At 39.6% G+C, this 17,577-nt stretch overlaps 1 long non-coding RNA gene across 4 annotated transcripts in view; it reads left to right on the top strand.

Annotated features, from left to right (window-relative positions):
• The window catches only part of LOC142153039 (uncharacterized), a 325,397-nt gene that overhangs the window by 272,608 nt on the left and 35,212 nt on the right, over nt 1–17,577 (top strand). Inside the window, exons 1-2 of one of the 4 annotated variants that reach the window (XR_012691430.1) lie at nt 472–539; nt 2,020–2,126. The exons of 1 other annotated variant lie outside the window; for it this stretch is intronic. This is a non-coding gene — a long non-coding RNA (uncharacterized LOC142153039). Of the gene's footprint in view, nt 1–471; nt 540–1,708; nt 2,127–11,975; nt 12,093–17,577 lie in introns of those variants that run through there. 2 more of the 4 variants (XR_012691428.1, XR_012691431.1) reach the window with 2 other exon arrangements.

Here is a 17,577-nt window from a genome sequence, read left to right as displayed (position 1 = left end):
ACAGCACAGCACAGCACTAAACAGCACAGAACTAAACAGCACAGAACTAAACAGCACAGAACTAAACAGCACAGAACTAAACAGCACAGAACTAAACAGCACAGAACTAAACAGCACAGAGGACCACCTAACACACCCTCCCTCTACCCTGATCAATGCCCGAGTGAAGATGGCGGCGACTAGCGGGGAATTTATAGGATCCGAGTATCGCGAGATCCGACAACGGGATTATGAGTCAGAGCCTCAGTTTCACTTTTGAATTTGGCGCCAATACCCGGATCTGTCTCGGATCCGACTCGGATCCGCAACGTTCGGGTGGGCTCGGATTTCAGAAATCCGAGCGCGCTCATCCCTAAGATAAACACGTTAATGCTGTAGGCGATACTGGTAGGAATCCTATGGCAGGCACGTAGCTGCGCTGTGTGACTGTAGCTGTCAGTTCCGTCCGGAACTGGTGCTCTCAGTCTCAGTAGCAGCTGACCTCGGAAGCAGGCTTCCCACTCACACAAGCCTGTGTTCTATATCTGCTGATACATAAGGTGATCCTCGCTATTATAATTTTACATCATGACACCCCCCTAATTTACTACACTTAGTTGCGCTCTCCTGGCTATTGCTTTTGTTTGCTATGTTTTAAGTACGTTGTCAATGATTATGTAAACGTGTAAGGTCATCTAATAAAATTAGAAAGGAAACGGTATATGTGAACTGAAAATCGCTGTGATAAAATATTTTAGTCCTTGATTCTATAGAACTTGTAGCGTCCCAGCACGTCTTCTGTGCTAAGTAACTTCACACAAACTGGATAGACAAGCTTCCTACGTTATGCAATATTTTCCCTTAACAAGAAAGTACGGGGCTTCCCTGGACTAAATAAAAAAAAGTTCCGTGTTTAGGAAAAAAGATTACACATTTATGTGAAAGTACTATAGGATAGTATCACAACAATGTAATGTAGTTTACTGTTTATAAACTCCCAACTTTTACATAGTAGCTGTATTAGAGACAGACTGTACATACTTTGTATAATATGTAATCTTTTATGTTTATACTGTGTAATGTCATTTGTATCTCTTGATCACATATACAATTGTACTGCTTCAGTAACCGTTCACAAATTAAATTGAAACATCCAGATAGTGACTTGGGGTTACATGGCTGGAAGGAGCAGGCATGGCAGGTTTTGGCATTCCGGTTGTTGGTGAACTACATGTCCCAGCATGACATACTTGCCAGCACCCGTAGGACATTCTGGGATCTATAGTGCCAAAATATAGTTACACTGCAGAAATACACTGCATTATTTTGTTTTACAAATGTCATTGTAGAAATCTCATGAAACGTCTATAGGATGTAAATTCAACACCATCATTTTATTGATTGTAGGATATGAACAACATAAATAAAATAATACAATTAAAACAGCTAAATGTTTATGAAGCATTATTTGTTGTATTAGTTATCTGTCGGTGTAATGGATTATCGCTATAGAGTGATGACTTCTGATATACTGGGTTGGAAATACTAGACAATACATTATTTATAGTAATGCCTGTTCGTTTTTGTGTAATAACGTTATTAGACATCCGTGATCTATGGCATCCAAACAGAATCTGAAACTCATTATCATAGACCAGGAAGTCAAACATATGTAACCAATGGGGATTTCCATGGGAGTTAATAAGGTCATTTACTGTATTATCACTAATACAGATGCTTCTGTTGCAATGCAGTCTAGGAACGTTTTATGACATTTAATTTTATATACCATACAATGCAACTTACACTACACCCACTGGAGTAAGGACATATATAAGTACCGGTATATACTTTCCAGCGACTCTCATAACCAGGGATGCTCATCTCATCGGAAGTTTGCACCGGTGTTTATTAATTTTACAGTGGTATTATCTTATCGATACCAACCACTGGTCGGTCTATAACGTACTTCTTCCATTTCATAGTGTGTTCCATTATTTTTTTGTTTGGTTGTTTTTTTTTATTTTTTTGAATCTGCAGCACCGACCAATGGCAAAGGAGAGTTGTTTTTTGAGTCTGCAAACGATATGAACAGAAGGAGGAAAAACAGACAAGAGATAACTACTGAACCTGTATGCTTCAAAGAGGTACCATAGTATAAGTTTAAATGTTTTATATATAATATAATGGCCAAAATTCAAGCTATTATTTATGTAATTTATGTTATTGCTGCCAGGGACAGAAAACCATGCTATATATCAGGAATTCTCAATTCAGGTTATTAAATGTTCCCAAGGCAGATACTAAAAGAAAACTTTTGTTTGCTAAAAGGATTGGTAATTAAATGTAATGATAGCAAATTAATTATGTGTATGTTAAAAAATTGCTAACGCAGTATATATTCCACAGACATTTTGTCTCATATTTTCCCTATGGGGAGACACTTGTATAGTGGGATACCACTCTAGGGGGCACATTTATCAACAGTCACCAAAAATGAAAAATAGTTTTCAATCCTTATCGCATTGATAAGGATTTAACTATTTCTCATATTTATTAAAAAAGCAACACAGAAACAGCAGTTCCGAAAAACTGCTGTTCCTGTGAAGTGGAAAACATACTTATCACTGCTACTTCATTCCCGAAGCAACATGCGATGAACGGGGCTCCTCTTCTGACTCCAGTGCGGATGCGCCGAGTGAAAACCTTGGGCATGCGCACAAATATCTCTGCTCTCTTTCTGCAATTATAGTTGCAGAGAGAGTGCGGTGAGTGACAGGGAGGGATCATGTGATCCCTCCACACATGCGCTGTCCAGTTCTGCTCTTCGGAGCAGAGCTGACAGCACTGAAACTTTTCAATTATAATATTGAGCTGGTGTACATTAACATGATTGAAAAGTCAATTTATTGTTTAATAGCGTTACTGAGCACTCCCCATACACTGTTATGGGGAGTGCTCAGTAAAACGATAAGAGATGCAAAGCAGCAGATATCTATGATATCTGCTGCGATGCTACAATCATAAATACCAATCTATTGTTTAATCCCCGAAAACTGTTGTTTTCGGGGATTTTACAGGGGGGAAACGTTTGTTCAATAGGCCCCTTGGGGAGTTTGTATGCAAATCAGTTAGTGCAGAAACTTGGGTCTTTTCATGAAACACATGGAGATTTTCACTGAGATTTTGCATTGACATACCCTATAAAACAGCTGCCTTTGCATGTCATGTCACTACTGCAGTGAGAGGTGCAGCTGGGGAATAGGGTGTATGCAAAGAATTTAGTGTGTGGGATTAGTGGATCTGGTAGAGACAGCAATCTTTTCATCAAACACATGCAAAGAAAATAGGGGTCTACTTATATCCAATCGTAAATTGATCAAGTTAATTTTTAATGATATGAAATTAACTAACATTGCAATTTATTAAAATGTATTTACTGGGACAGCGGCTCCGAAAGGAGCCTGTCCCAGCAAATAATCTATCGTAAAGTGATTGCAACCACTTCACTAACAGGTTCTTAATGGCCTGGTTGAATTTGCAATGGGGGGATCTGAGGACCCATAGGTTATAATGGCTAACACCATATTCAGATGCTACCAGGGTTAAGACCCTAATTTCATAGCTTTATAAATAAGGCAAAATCACAGTCCCCATAGACACCTATGAGGACTTCTATGTTGACTGGATTTGCGAATGAAGAGGTTGAGAGATATCTGGTACAGTCCTCTATTATTAAATAGTCTCGAAACTTTCAAATGCGGCAATCCGCCCAAAACTGGAGTTTTCATGGGATTTAAAGCCACTCAAAGGCTCTTAAGAACACTCCCTTAGTGTAGTTTAGGGAATCTGGTACTATTCATTGAGATTTTTGCATTGCCATAGTCTATGAAACAGCTGTCATTCCAGAGCAAATAGGTGTCTTTCCATATCACTTCACTTCTGTTGTGGGGTACAGGTATGAAGGAGCGCATATGCAAAGGACTCAGTGTGTGGATTTAGGAGATCATGGAGAAGCAGGGGTCTTTTCATGAAACACATGCAACTTGTCATTGACATAATTGCATTGTTATACCCTATAAATAGTTGTCACTACACATTGTATCACTTGTGTAGTAGGTTACAGGTTTGGGAGAGTCTGTATTTATTGTATTTAGGGCCTGATGCTTAGTTAGGAGCAAAGCATGAAAAAAGGAGCAAATTTGCACCTTGACAAAACCATGTTACACTGGAGGGGGGAGATAAATTTGGAGGGGACAGATTTATGGTGAGATAAGGCATGTCTTAAATAGCTTTATTTTTACTCTAAAATGTAAAGTTATTAAGTATTTGTGCGGTGTAACATGAAAAGGCCGCCACTATTTTCCTTGTGTGCAAAAATTTTATTAATTTGCACCTTTTTGTAATGTAACATGGTTTGTCCAGGAGCAAATTTACTCCTTTTTTGCTTTGCTCCTGATCACCCCTCAGTGGTTTTGTTTTCTCGACACTCAGCGCTGGACACCACAAGAATTTAATTTAAATATTCTTCCACGCTTTTCTGACAATTAGGAAAAGTGGGTGTTTTAAAAAATACAATATAACAAGGGTGTACTTTAATGAGATATACTGCTTAAAGGAATGTTTCCTTAGAATTGTAACTTCTCTTTTCAAGTAACTCAGATAATGAAAATGCTTATTTATGCAAAAATAAACAATTGATATGTGTGAGGGAACCACCCTTAACTGGGATGGGGGTTACCCTCCTTGGGATTCAACTCACTTGGCCGACCAGAATATAAGGCTTTATTACGCAGCACAACACCATAAGAAGTTCACATGGTACAGGGTAAATGGTAGCATGTAGCCTTCAGCAGACTCTTGCAGGCTCAGTATCCTTCAGTGTTTTATCCTCCCGCAGTATTACCGCTACCGTTTTGCAAGACAGCCCTGTGTCCCCCAGCCTGGGTTACTGGTAGGGTTTCCTCCAGTGGCACTGCAATACCTGGCCCAGATTCCTTTGTGCTGATGTCTTGTACACAGGTCCTCCAAGATAGATTGACTCCATTGACATACTGCTCTCCTTATAATTGTGGTTGTATATTCAGGGAGGCTATCAATGGACACTTAAATTATTTAACTGTTAGACATACCATCTCTGTTACCTTGATTATACAATAGAATAAGGTGACTGAATTAGTTCTTACTTGCTAACCTTATGTTGGCCGGGCCCTGGAGATCCTGGAGGGCATGAGAGGTGTATGGGTGGAGAGGGCGGGGCTTCACAGATTGAGTCATTTTGGCCCCACCCCTGTGACGCATTGCCTGCTTTGGGTCTTTTTACAGTGATAAAAAAGACCCCAAACAAGCATTACATCACTGGGGGCAGGGCCAAAATGATGCAAATAGCGAAGCTCTGCCCCCTCCGCCCATACATGCCGGCTCTAATTTAGTGAAGTGGGCAGATGCGGGAGAATTTCCAGCTCTCCCGGGAAACCTACCTGAAATTCGGGAGTCTCCTGGCCATTCCGGGAGAGTTGGCATGTATGAATTAGCTATTTGGCTGGATAAACTTAACAAAGGGTTGCACGGTGGCGTAGTGGTTAGCACTTCTGCCTTACAGCACTGGGGTCATGAGTTCAATTCCCGACCAATTCCAGTAAATAACATGACACTTCACTCTTGCGTGAAACATTAAGATGTTTGATACATTGTATCTGCAGCATCTAAGATACATTTTGATACAATAGCATTTATATTGCTAGATATTTATAAATTTCAGCCAATATAGTACTGTGGAGACTCATTGTACATATTCTGGAACTTCTAACCTAATTACCTCCTAAATTACCTGTTGACCTAGATAACTAACTTGGGCTACCAGCTATATATAGATAACTAAGGCCACCAGCTAGCTATATTAACAGTCACTCAGACATAATTCTGATTACTAACAGCCCAGATCTATGTCACACCCCATAACAGTGGACAGTTGAGACAAATGGTAATTACCTTACCTAAAAGAATTTTCCATCCTGCCATGCAATAGGGCTTCTGCTGCCCTGCTATTTTCACACAATATGGCAACAGTCTTTATATTTCCAATACATACAATATTGCATTTAATAGCAAGGCCAACATGTAGCTAATAACATGAAATGACTACATTCTCTGGTGTATATACATAGACTGGGCCAATTTAAAAAGTACATTAAAATGTGAGAAACAGATGATGAAAAAAAAGATCTCTGTCCAGTGGGACCCTGTTTTGTCACAGTATGTAAAACAGGCTTACAACAGTGCTATGATACATGCTTGTGCCAAATGGTAGCTGTCATGATGATGTCTATTAAAGTGCGTATTACTGTATATACCACGTTTAAAGAACATTATATGGTAAAATTATTGCTCTATAGTAAATGTTTTTCAGAAAGTAATATGAAGTCTTTTGAAATAAATAGTCTGTTATAGTATACTTTGATATTAAAAAGAGGTTTCTTCAGTGACATAGAAGAGGACCCTTAGCCCAGTTGCTAAAATGTGGAAGTGCACATGGCACCTTTGCTTGTCACTTATTGGTTGATGCTAATGGAGTCGCAGCTCAAGCTCCCCTGTTCCTCTGGGGCCAGTTGCGTTTGCAACTGTTGTATCTCCTGTTCTGCATTCTTAATCCTATCCAGACCCCAATATCATGTTATCCTACTTTTCATAACTATTGTCCGGGGCAATGGATATGATTATGCTAATTGCGTTATCATAATCCTGCCCACTCAATGTTCACTGATGACAGTTTGATGGTGTGATTTGCATTATTACAGTGCATTTCCACCCTCCTTGCAAGCAGGGAAGCATTTTTGCTGGAGACGTACTGGGTGTAAGGTCAATGGCACAACCACGAGAACAGTCAGATAGCAGGATTTTCACATCACATTTAGAAAATATTTTGTAGTACTGGGAATAATAAGTAGAAATGTCTGAGAAGATTTTTATAGATGGCACTGGCAGAGTGAAATTGTGAACAACTTTTCCAGTCAAGAAGTAAAGCAAGAGGACACACCAGAGAAAAAAATTGTGTGGAGCACATCCATCTCACCAACAAGGCCTTGCAAGAATTATATTGGTTGGTTTTATTTAATTTCTGCTTCTTAACTAGCTCAGAATTGTGGCCAGTAGTGGAACAACAGCTAGGTTCATGGCTTGTACTAAGTGTAATGACAGAACAAGGACATGGACCTTTTTGCCTTTTATGATTGGCACAGCCTACTTTGGAGCACATACTCTAATAGCCACTTCATTCATTAGGAGAATTGGACTCTGCTGCCAGAAGACCACAGGCCACATCCCCCAAGAGGGTTTCACTAGGCAGCTGCTGATATATATATCAAGCATGACACAAAGTCTAGAGGGAAGCAGGAATACAGATAGAAACTGAATGAATGTAAGGGTCAGGCAGCAGAGAAGTCTGCAAACAAGAACTATGTACTGGAACTGTCAGCAAATGTTTATAGCTCAATTGCACAAAAAGGAAACCGTTATAGAGGCAATGACGAGTTTATATATGCTGACCATGCCCTTGATTGGGAAAAGTGTGAAAATCCACTAATCCTGTGATTCCTGATGATTGCAGCCTACTTATAAACAAATGACCATCAACCTTTACACATGTAAAACAAAATAAAACTACAATTGTAAGATCTTGGCGCTATCATACATCCAAATGAAGAAAACTTAGGAAAAATTCCCTTTCCAAAGTCCTTCTTTAATGTTCCTTCCAGGTAATTGAAAAAAATTATACATACTATGCGAAAATGAAAACATGCCCTGTGGATTTTTTTTTTCTTACTACTTCATTCAACACAATGGGCTAGATTTACTAAGCTGCGGGTTTGAAAAAGTGGGGATGTTGCCTATAGCAACCAATCAGATTATACCTTTCATTTACTTAGTACTTTCTACAAAATGACAGCTAGAATCTGATTGGTTGCTATTGGCAACATCCCCACTTTTTCAAACCCGCAGCTTAGTAAATCTAGCCCAATGTCTTTGTGAATCAATCCATGTATTATAGCTTCAAACAAAATTGTGTAAAAAAAGAAAACAAACAATAAAAATCTGTATTAATGACAGTAGAATTGCACCAAAGGTGTCTAACATGTGTGTCCTTTGGTATGTACCACAATCTCAACTTGCTAGTGTTGGAAAATAACTTAGGTGTTCACCTTATATCCGCCTCAGCCTAGTGAGATAAAAGGTAACTGAAAGACAACTTACCTAAGTTGAAATTGTGACAGCCGTCTATAGCGCAGCACACTCATGGAAAAAAGGAGAAAACTCATATAGTGAAGCACTGTACTGTAGTATCTTATGTAATGTACTCACATTTGAGATGAGAATAATAGGCCTTTCATAGGTTGCATATCCTGGAAACTACAAGATGTTTGTAAGTTTAATATATCTGACTCTTTCCCAGAATTTCCTCCAGATGGCGCTTTCATGCATGACATAGAACTCCATTTTATACTGTGTGTAAACTTAATTTGCTTCATTTTGCATGAATCTAGAGAAGACACAAGTCTTTCCTCCAATGCTTATCTTTTAATCACCAAGCGATCAGCTTCCAAATCTCATAGCTATCGTGCTCCAATTTAAAGTACCGATAATGGATACAGAAAAATAGATATATTTTTATTACCTTCTTAACCATAGTTTAATTTATGGAACTACGCTTACATCCACAGCAATCAATATTAACATAAAAATGTTAAAATATATTCCCCAAGTTTTTCCAAGTATCCTACTCTCACATCAATGGCATAGTTCATACAGTATCCGTCAGATGCCCAGTCCCGAGCATAAACTCCACTTCAGATTTTGATAGTGGCTTTGGTGGAAATGCATTAATAGTGTAAGGTACAAGTAATTCCTGGCTACACATCCAGACATTAAAAGACATCTTGCTGCAGGTTATTCCCAGGACTTAAGCAGCTGACTGTTCTATGAGTTTCTATTTTTTTATGTTCTGTATGAGAGCTCCATCTGGAGGAAATTCCGGGAAGGAGTCCGACATGTTAACCATATAAGCATCTTGCAGTGTCCAGGATATAATTGCAAAGAAAAATCCCCTAGTACACTGTTATAACCAGTAAAGAAGTTGATACTTCTACTTGTACATAGAAATGCAGAATTCTCAGTTGCACTCATTTGCAAATGTGTGGTAAGCCACAGACCCTGTCAAGGAATTTCTGCTAATCGGTTGGTCCTAACTCTTAACAGTGAGAGTCCCTATGTTTGGGCCATACATATGTGTTTTTAAATTGAGAGCTAACTTACCAAGAGGTGCTCCAAAAAGCCTGCATTTTTATGTACAAGTAGAAATAGCAGCTGCTTTGCTGGTTATAGCAGTGTGCTGGGCAGGGCCGGTGCTAGGATCCACGGCGCCCTAGGCATTTTTAAAAAAGCGGCGCCCCTCCCCTGCAAAAATCGCCTCCCACCTCCCTCCTCTACTTACCTTGTCTCACCACCGCCGCCTCTCTGCTCCGTCTCCTCCCCTCCACTCACTGACACTAGTAAGTGGAGGGGAGGAGACGGAGCAGAGAGGCGGCGGTGGTGACAAAATAGCCTCTTCCCCCCTCCCCGTCCATCTGAATGCTGTGCGGCGGCCGTGACAGGTATGGTCAGCGGTCGCCGCACAGTTTTAAAGTATTTTAGAATACTGTGGTGCCCTCCAGAGCCCGGCGCCCTAGGCAAGTGCCTAACCTTGCCTAATGGGAGCGCCGGGCCTGGTGCTGGGGGATTTTCTCTGTATTTGTTCTTTGCTGGCTAAACCCCACCCTTTCAAGCACCTGCTATGAACCTATATATTGCTTGAGCAACTCACACTTCTGTATTAGTTTCCAGGAAATGCAACCTATGAAAATCCTGTTATTCTCATGTCAAATGTGAGTGCAATGGCAGCTCTTTCTATAAGTTATTATTATTACAGTATAACAGTGCTTCACTATATGAGTTTTCTACTTTGCCCATGAGTGTGCTGCTACATACATGGCTGTCACAAATTCTGTGTAAGTTGTCCTTCAGTTACCTTTTATCTCACTAGGCTGAGGCTACATATTTATTCCTTTTTGTATACACATTTATAGGAGGTTATGGATTGATTCACAAAGGCGTCTTGAATTAAGTAATATGAGAAAATCCACAGGACAAGTTTAAATTTCGCACATTGTGTTGAAGGTTTTTTCCACTTATCTAGAAGAAACATGGAAAAGAAGGACTTTGGAAAGGGACCTCTTCATAGGTTTCCTTGGTTTGGATGTGTGATAGCACCACATGCCTATAATTATTTTTCTGACTTTCTTTCACATGCCCTTGATTGGTCTGAATAGAACTGTAGGTACAAGTGAGCAATCATTTAGGTTCTGTGAAAAATTTAGAAAAAGTCAAAATTAAAGACTCTGTGGCCTCAGCTGACAGACTTGTCTACAAGCTGGTCACTACAGCCTCTTGGCCCAACAACTGGGTCGGATTTGACATTACCCCTACATTTCTGGGGCAAACTGCGAAAAATCTGGCCATTCGAAGAGCAGTCCAAATAGCCACATCAGACAGGCCACCATCAACAACTCTTTTGCAATTAGTGCCTTTTTTCAATCCATAAAAGCCACTCTTTTCATGCTTTCGGGTAACACATTAAAGAGCAGTAGAATTGAGCCTGTTAACCACTTCCCAAATGACTTAAAACATCCTTCAGTGAATTCTGAAACACTGTATTAAAATGATATATAAAAATGGTGCCAATTCGGGTGCCCCCTTCATCTAGTACTGCAACCAGGCTGTCAGTGACAGTCTCCGGTTCCAGCACTGTGCCAGAAATAATTTACAGTATATGAACTCTAAGTGATACAATGCAGTACCAGGATTTTTGCATTAGAGTTTGTGATGGAAACCTGGTGATGTCATTGTCATGTCACCTGGACCCTCCAGGCTGGGGGATGCCATGTCAGAGCAAGGTAGATTTGGTCTAGCTCTCCTCTGCATCACATACTTAATAGATCACTGATAGTAGTGAGTGCATGGATCCTGTCTGCTCTAACATGATAAAAGTTAGTTAAAAACAATAAAAACATTGGGTTCCCATCTCCCACCCCAGATCCCTAACTAGCCCCCCAGAATGATCATCCTCATCATCATTTATTTATATAGCACCACTAATTCTGCAGCGCTGTACAGAGAACTCACTCACATCAGTCCCTGCCCCATTGGAGCTTACAGTCTAAATTCCCTAACATACACACACAGACAGACAGAGAGAGACTAGGGTCAATTTTGATAGCAGTCAATTAACCTACCAGTATGTTTTTGGAGTGTGGGAGGAAACCGGAGTACCCGGAGGAATCCCACGCAAACACGGGGAGAACATACAAACTCTAAACAGATAAGGCCATGGTCGGGAATTGTACTCATGACCCCAGGGCTGAGAGGCAGAAGTGCTAACCACTGAGCCACCGTGCTGCCTAATGATGCAGCCAATCTCTGTGATACTGCATTAAGGTATGTCACCTACAAGAAAAGATACTCTATCACCACTTACTCCAACCCTAGTGATTTGTACACATGGATGTTCTGCTTCTGTGTGCAGTTGTGATATAATGTAAATGTAAAAAAAAAATTATGAAATGTATATTTTATATGTTTTGTTTTATACCTTTGTCTCTGAGGCCTATTAATCAATCAAACCTTGTATAAAAAACACATATTTTGTATCCTTATACTCCAGAGAACTAGTTATTTACATTTTTGGGGTTGTACGGTTGTATGGTCATGAAGGGGAGAAAAGTGTTTCAGTGGAAAAAATGGAGAATTACTCTATGAAAGCTTTTCCTTCCCTTTTTAATGCCACATTTGTCATCTTTATTTCCTTTACTTACCTAATAGATATGTTCTAGCAGTTACTGCTATACTGTGATAGTGCAACTGATATCTGTATCCGCTTATAATGTCCTATAATGTTATAATATAGCAATATAATTTGCTATCACAGAATTGCCCATTATAAACATCTGCAGATAACAAACCAGACTACGGCTGGAACAAAGAGCTCACAGAGGTAGTGGTTGTCTCTGGAGTGTGGCCGTTAGGTAAGTACGAACAATAATTGTAATTAAAGCACATTTTACCCAATATATATTTGGGTAAGCTGCAATTACTACATTTAAAATTTGGGTGAACCCCAAAAAAACCACTACCCACTACAAAGTAAATATTCTATTTTATGTTCAAATTTAAGCCAATCCCAGAAAATAACTTACCTGTGTCCCACGTGATCCAGTGGTCCTTCTGATGACTGATTCATGCACACCACTGCTTGTTTTCTCTCGCAGGGTGTATTCAGTGGTCCACTCGCTGTCTATATATAAAAAGGCTGATTCGACATGAGCGAGGAGAATGCAGGAGACATAATTCATTTTCTTGCTAATGGCGTCCACTGAATATAGTAGGCCCAAAAATACACATTTGCGAATACAACATGGTATACTACCCCTGCGTTGGTTTTGCTTTAGTTTCATGTTGTTAAGGTTTTTAATGATGTAAAAAATGTCAATAAAAATTTTTCTTAAATGAAAAAAGAAGATATAGCAATGCCTAACCTCCTATTATCATTATTATAGATTTGTAAGGTGCCACAGTTACACTTCTGTGATATAATATTGCATACTTTGGTTGCTATGGGTGACAGATCTGCTATGCTGTCTTAGGACTATCTGGCTTACTCCCTCCCACTTCAAATTCCATTTTGTGTTACCTTATCTGCTGGTGTTAGCTCTCAAGCTTCAAACATTAGTTGATGCAATCATGCTGCAAGGTGTTTGGTGATGAGGTCACAGGACAGACACAGATAATTGTTTAGTGCTGCTGTAATACTTGGCAGGTGTAGTTTATTGCCACAATTATGGCATGAAAGTCTGTGGTGTACCTTTAGGCAGGGCAGGACTGGGACTAAAAATCAGCCCTGGCATTTAAAACACACAGGCCCACCTCAGTTCAAGATGATGATGATGATGATGATGTGCACCAGTATCAGACAATGGTATATATAGGACTGCCAAGATAAATTTGGGACACAGGTACAGTGAACTTTAAGGCCTGCCCCCCACTCCATAGAGGAGTAGTATAGAAACTATGCACCGCCGCTACTCAGTGGAGACAAAAAGGGCCTGGCCACATTGTGTTGGGGCGCAGTCAACATGTGGCCTTAATATTATAATAAAACATTACATTTATCATACCCTCTCCAGCCACATTATGCCTGCCCCCAAGGCACATTTTGACACCCCCAGCACACTTATCTATACTTCTGGTGCTGTTGACATCCATCAGGATGGGATCTTCCTGTAGAGTGAGCAGGGAAGCTCATATTATCACGAGATTGTCAAATCTTGTGAGACTTATAGCTCCTTGGCTTGCTCTGCAGGCTATGTCCTATCCAGGGACTGAGAGCAGCTATCAGATTCCTCCTGCTAACCGGAGCTGGGATAAGGCTGGGGGGGCCATGGGGCATTTAAGACAGGAGGCCCCTATTATGTAACATGGTTATCATTTTAGACAAATACACAGGCGATACTGTGTGCACTACTGTTAGATGCACGCAGCTCTGCCTTCACAAGCAGTACACTGTAAAGTGGAACATACCTCCCAACTATTCTTCCAGTCGGACCAAATCATGATTAAGCGAGACAGTCACCCAAATTTGGGACTGCCCCACCACATTCAGGACCTTTGGCAGACTGTCCTGCTCTCTCCTACCTGTTCTTGTCACTTTCACCACATGTGGCTGTTGGTGTCTTTATTTGCTGCTTGTGTGGATTCTGGTAGGTTGAAGGCCCTATTTGGAAAAAAAAATGGGTACATGAAATTTAGAAAATTCCAAGCATTCCCAGTGTTAAATCAAGTTAAAATCAAGTTAAATTAATACAACCCACGTTTAATAATTAGGCCTCCCTCCTTCCCCAGCATTAAAATACTAGAATTCTTATTTTATAAATAGATCTTTCTCCCTCCAACCAGCCCTGACATTAAATTAATAGCATACACATTTATTAAATAGATATATTTCTCCCCAACTTAGCACAATATTTAATTAATAGCATTCATATTTAATAAATAGGCATATTCCCTTTAACCTGCTCATAAATTAAATTAATAGTATTCACATGTAATACACATATTTCCTCCCACACAGCCATAAATAGGCAACAACGTGACCGCTTACATTAAATACCCCCTTCCATCAAATTAATAGACATAACCACCATCCCACCAATTAATTCCCACCCACAAATAAATGATTAATTTCCAACCCCCAGTAAATTAAGTCAACCCCCCCCCCCCCCCCCCAAGTACATATCTTGGGGGAATAATGAAATCCCCCTTGTATTCCGGCTAAATGTCTCTTTTGCTATCTAACACACAGAGACATTCACAGCTAACACTTGGTGGGCACAGTTGGTATAACAAGTGTTGGCACAGCACTCTGATGTCACTGTACACAACTGTGTATGCCCAATGAGTTTAAGTGACTTGATCCATAAAGTTGTCAAATCTCAGACCACTGGATACTTAATATGTATCTTATAATTATAATGTATTATACAAGAGAGTTGTGTATAAACACAATGATAGGTGCAGAAATACAACATCCGCTGACACTTACATAGGCACACCGACAGACCCAGATATCTTATGCACATACTCAACTAAGCATTATACACCCACCATTAAGTGGTTAACCCCCACTCCACCATTAAATAATTAACTCAAGACTCATCCCACATTACATTAACCCCTCCTCCCACTACACTTACCTTCTTGCATTCTGCATTCTGCATGTTTACCTCTCTTGCTGCAATCACACGTCGGCGGCACTCATGTCAGGTGGTGCACATCCCACGTGTTACACATAGGTGTGCGCAGTACATTTCATTAGCGTGTGCACCCAGGGAAACCTAGAGAAGGATACTCTACGCCTCAGCTCACCACTGGAGGGGGTTGTCTAGCATCACCTAGGTAACGTAATATGCAAATAGTTCCTATTATGCCATCTTAGTGTCCCCAATTAATATTATGCCACCTTGGTGTCCCCAGTTGTTATTATGCCACCTAATAGTGTCCCAGGTTCCTATTATGCCATCTCAGTTCCTATTATTCCACACAATACTGCCCCAAGTGCCAAAGTAGTGCACTAGTTTACTTTATGCACAATAATGCCTCCACTTCAAATTATACCACAGACACACACACTATCATTAAAGACATAAGCACAGACAGATCTGTTATGTGTGAGTGAACTCACAGCAGGCCATTCACATAGATAGTCTTCCGTTCTGCGGCCGGGCATGCTTAGCTCATTTCATAGAGGGGATACAACTGGTGTCATGGGGAGAGAGGGGCGGACACAGAGGGGAGACACGGATCTGTATGATCCGCTGCCAAGCGCTGTATGGCAGCTGGTCTCGGGGGAGGGACCAGCCTACCTGTCAATCGTCCCAGTCCAGGGCCAGAGCGGGGTTTCCGGTCCATTGTGTGCACTTGATGGGGAGGAAAAAATGCTGCCAGGAGAGTCTGCTGCTAGGGTGGGCATCCAGCTGGATCGGCCCATTTAGCCATCGGCCCTTTTGGCATTGCAAGAAGTGCCAGATGGCCAGTCTGGCCCTGCCTTTAGGCATCCCCAAACAGAACTGTATTTTAAAAAGATAGAAATGCCAGAAAACTGTTAATGAGATTCACATAAGTCTCTACAAGGGGTAGACCTTAGGTCAACAGTAATCAAACAAACAAACATTTCTTTAGTAAATAAAAGCTGTATTACAAATATGTTTAAAGATGGAATTATGTTGCTTAGCTTCTGGTTCTGGTATGCTAGGATGAGGGTAAACAAGATTTTTATGCGCACTCTACTGGTTACTGTATATTTAGCCAGAACCTGCTTGTTACCATCTCAACAGGTGCATTCATAAATGTATAAACTGACTTGCTCTAGGAAAGATGCAGCATAATAAATGGGACAAAAACATAGTGAATACATATTGATGGATGGACCTTACATATATAAGTATAAATGGAATAAATTTGTCACATAATTTAGAAAGAAAGTAGAGGACTGTTTTCAATAAGAAAAAAATAAGGATCTTGAAACTAGGAGTTAATGTTATCATTTGTAATATAGTGATATTAGGTATCAATGTAATAAAAAGTTAAGGACTTTTATCTTTGGTTTTGCCAAAGATCCTTTGTATCATAACACAGGCCTACGGGCTGGGCTATATTGACTGCCCCCCATCTCTTGTGATATACAGTATACTCCTAGATCAAAATTTAAATTTCATTTTATATTAATATTTGGGACCATTGGAAATATATATTTTGTATAGTTAGTATTATTTATTTAACTTGATTTCATTTATTTTATTTTAATTTATTGTATTTTAGTATTATGTCTAGATACTTAATTACATACTTGTCTAGTTACTTATAATTTGTTTAATGTATTTCTTTACATTTTATATATTTGTTTCGTAACTTGTTTTGTAATTGTTTACTTGTTGCATATTATATATTTTTATTTATGGAATACAATATTATCTAGCATGTTATTACTATTTATTGTAAAATCTACAATAATTAACAATAAAAATAGTTTTTTAAAGCTGAAATTAAATTATTTTTTATTTTATAAAACTGAAGTTTTATAATACCTACAGTTAAAAAGTGATACTGTATAAAAAAAAGTAAAACATCTTACAGAAAGTACACTTACTTTGGTAACTAGTGCATGTGTTATGTAATCCTGATCTAAATAACTAAAAGACAGATGTCAGTGCTTATCCTTTACACTGCATACCTGTGTGTGTCTAGCAAAATGAAAACATGAGCTATTAGTTCATATTTTGATCAAAAGATTTAAGCCTGCATCCCAATGTCAAGGGAACCTCATTATATGCAGGTGCTACACTGACCTATATGCTTTATACACCATTAAAATGTAGTTTGGCTAATCACTATACTTACTGTACAGGCCAATGAAGTCAGGGGTGGATTGGATTTGTTGCCCAGCGTGTTTAAAATGTTCTACAATTTGGTCACAGTGTGACTGGGCAGTATAATCCTTTCAGGAACACAGGTATAGCAAATTCTGGCCCATTTGGTCAAAAGTAAACAAAACACCTATCAGAATATTAGCTATCATTAAACACAGAGGGGGAATTCAGTTCAGAGTGATGTGCTGAAGAACTCCTGAACAGTCTGCGAAGGAAGGCTCTCCATAGTGGTGTGCCTCCGCTCATTTTCTTTACTATGATAGGCAGTAATTTGTGTAGCCAGACATTGCGTTGATGTCTGTCAGCACATCTCTCTCAATTGAAACTCCCTCAGAGAGTGTGCTGTGTGTCTTCCCCTATAATCATGTTTTTGCCAATATTTTCTGCTTCCAGTAATTTCTCAGGACAATCCATATAAGATAACAGTGAACACTAACACTGAAGGTCTGACAGGCAACTGTGACAACAAATTATTCACCACATAACTAGACTGATGATGTATTTTTGTGACACAATAAGAGATACAATA

The sequence above is a fragment of the Mixophyes fleayi genome, chromosome 1, assembly GCF_038048845.1.
Source record: "Mixophyes fleayi isolate aMixFle1 chromosome 1, aMixFle1.hap1, whole genome shotgun sequence".
NCBI classification, from domain to species: domain Eukaryota; kingdom Metazoa; phylum Chordata; class Amphibia; order Anura; family Limnodynastidae; genus Mixophyes; species Mixophyes fleayi.
The sequence above is the reverse complement of the archived record's forward strand: the minus strand, read 5'-3'. Positions and strand labels throughout refer to the sequence as shown.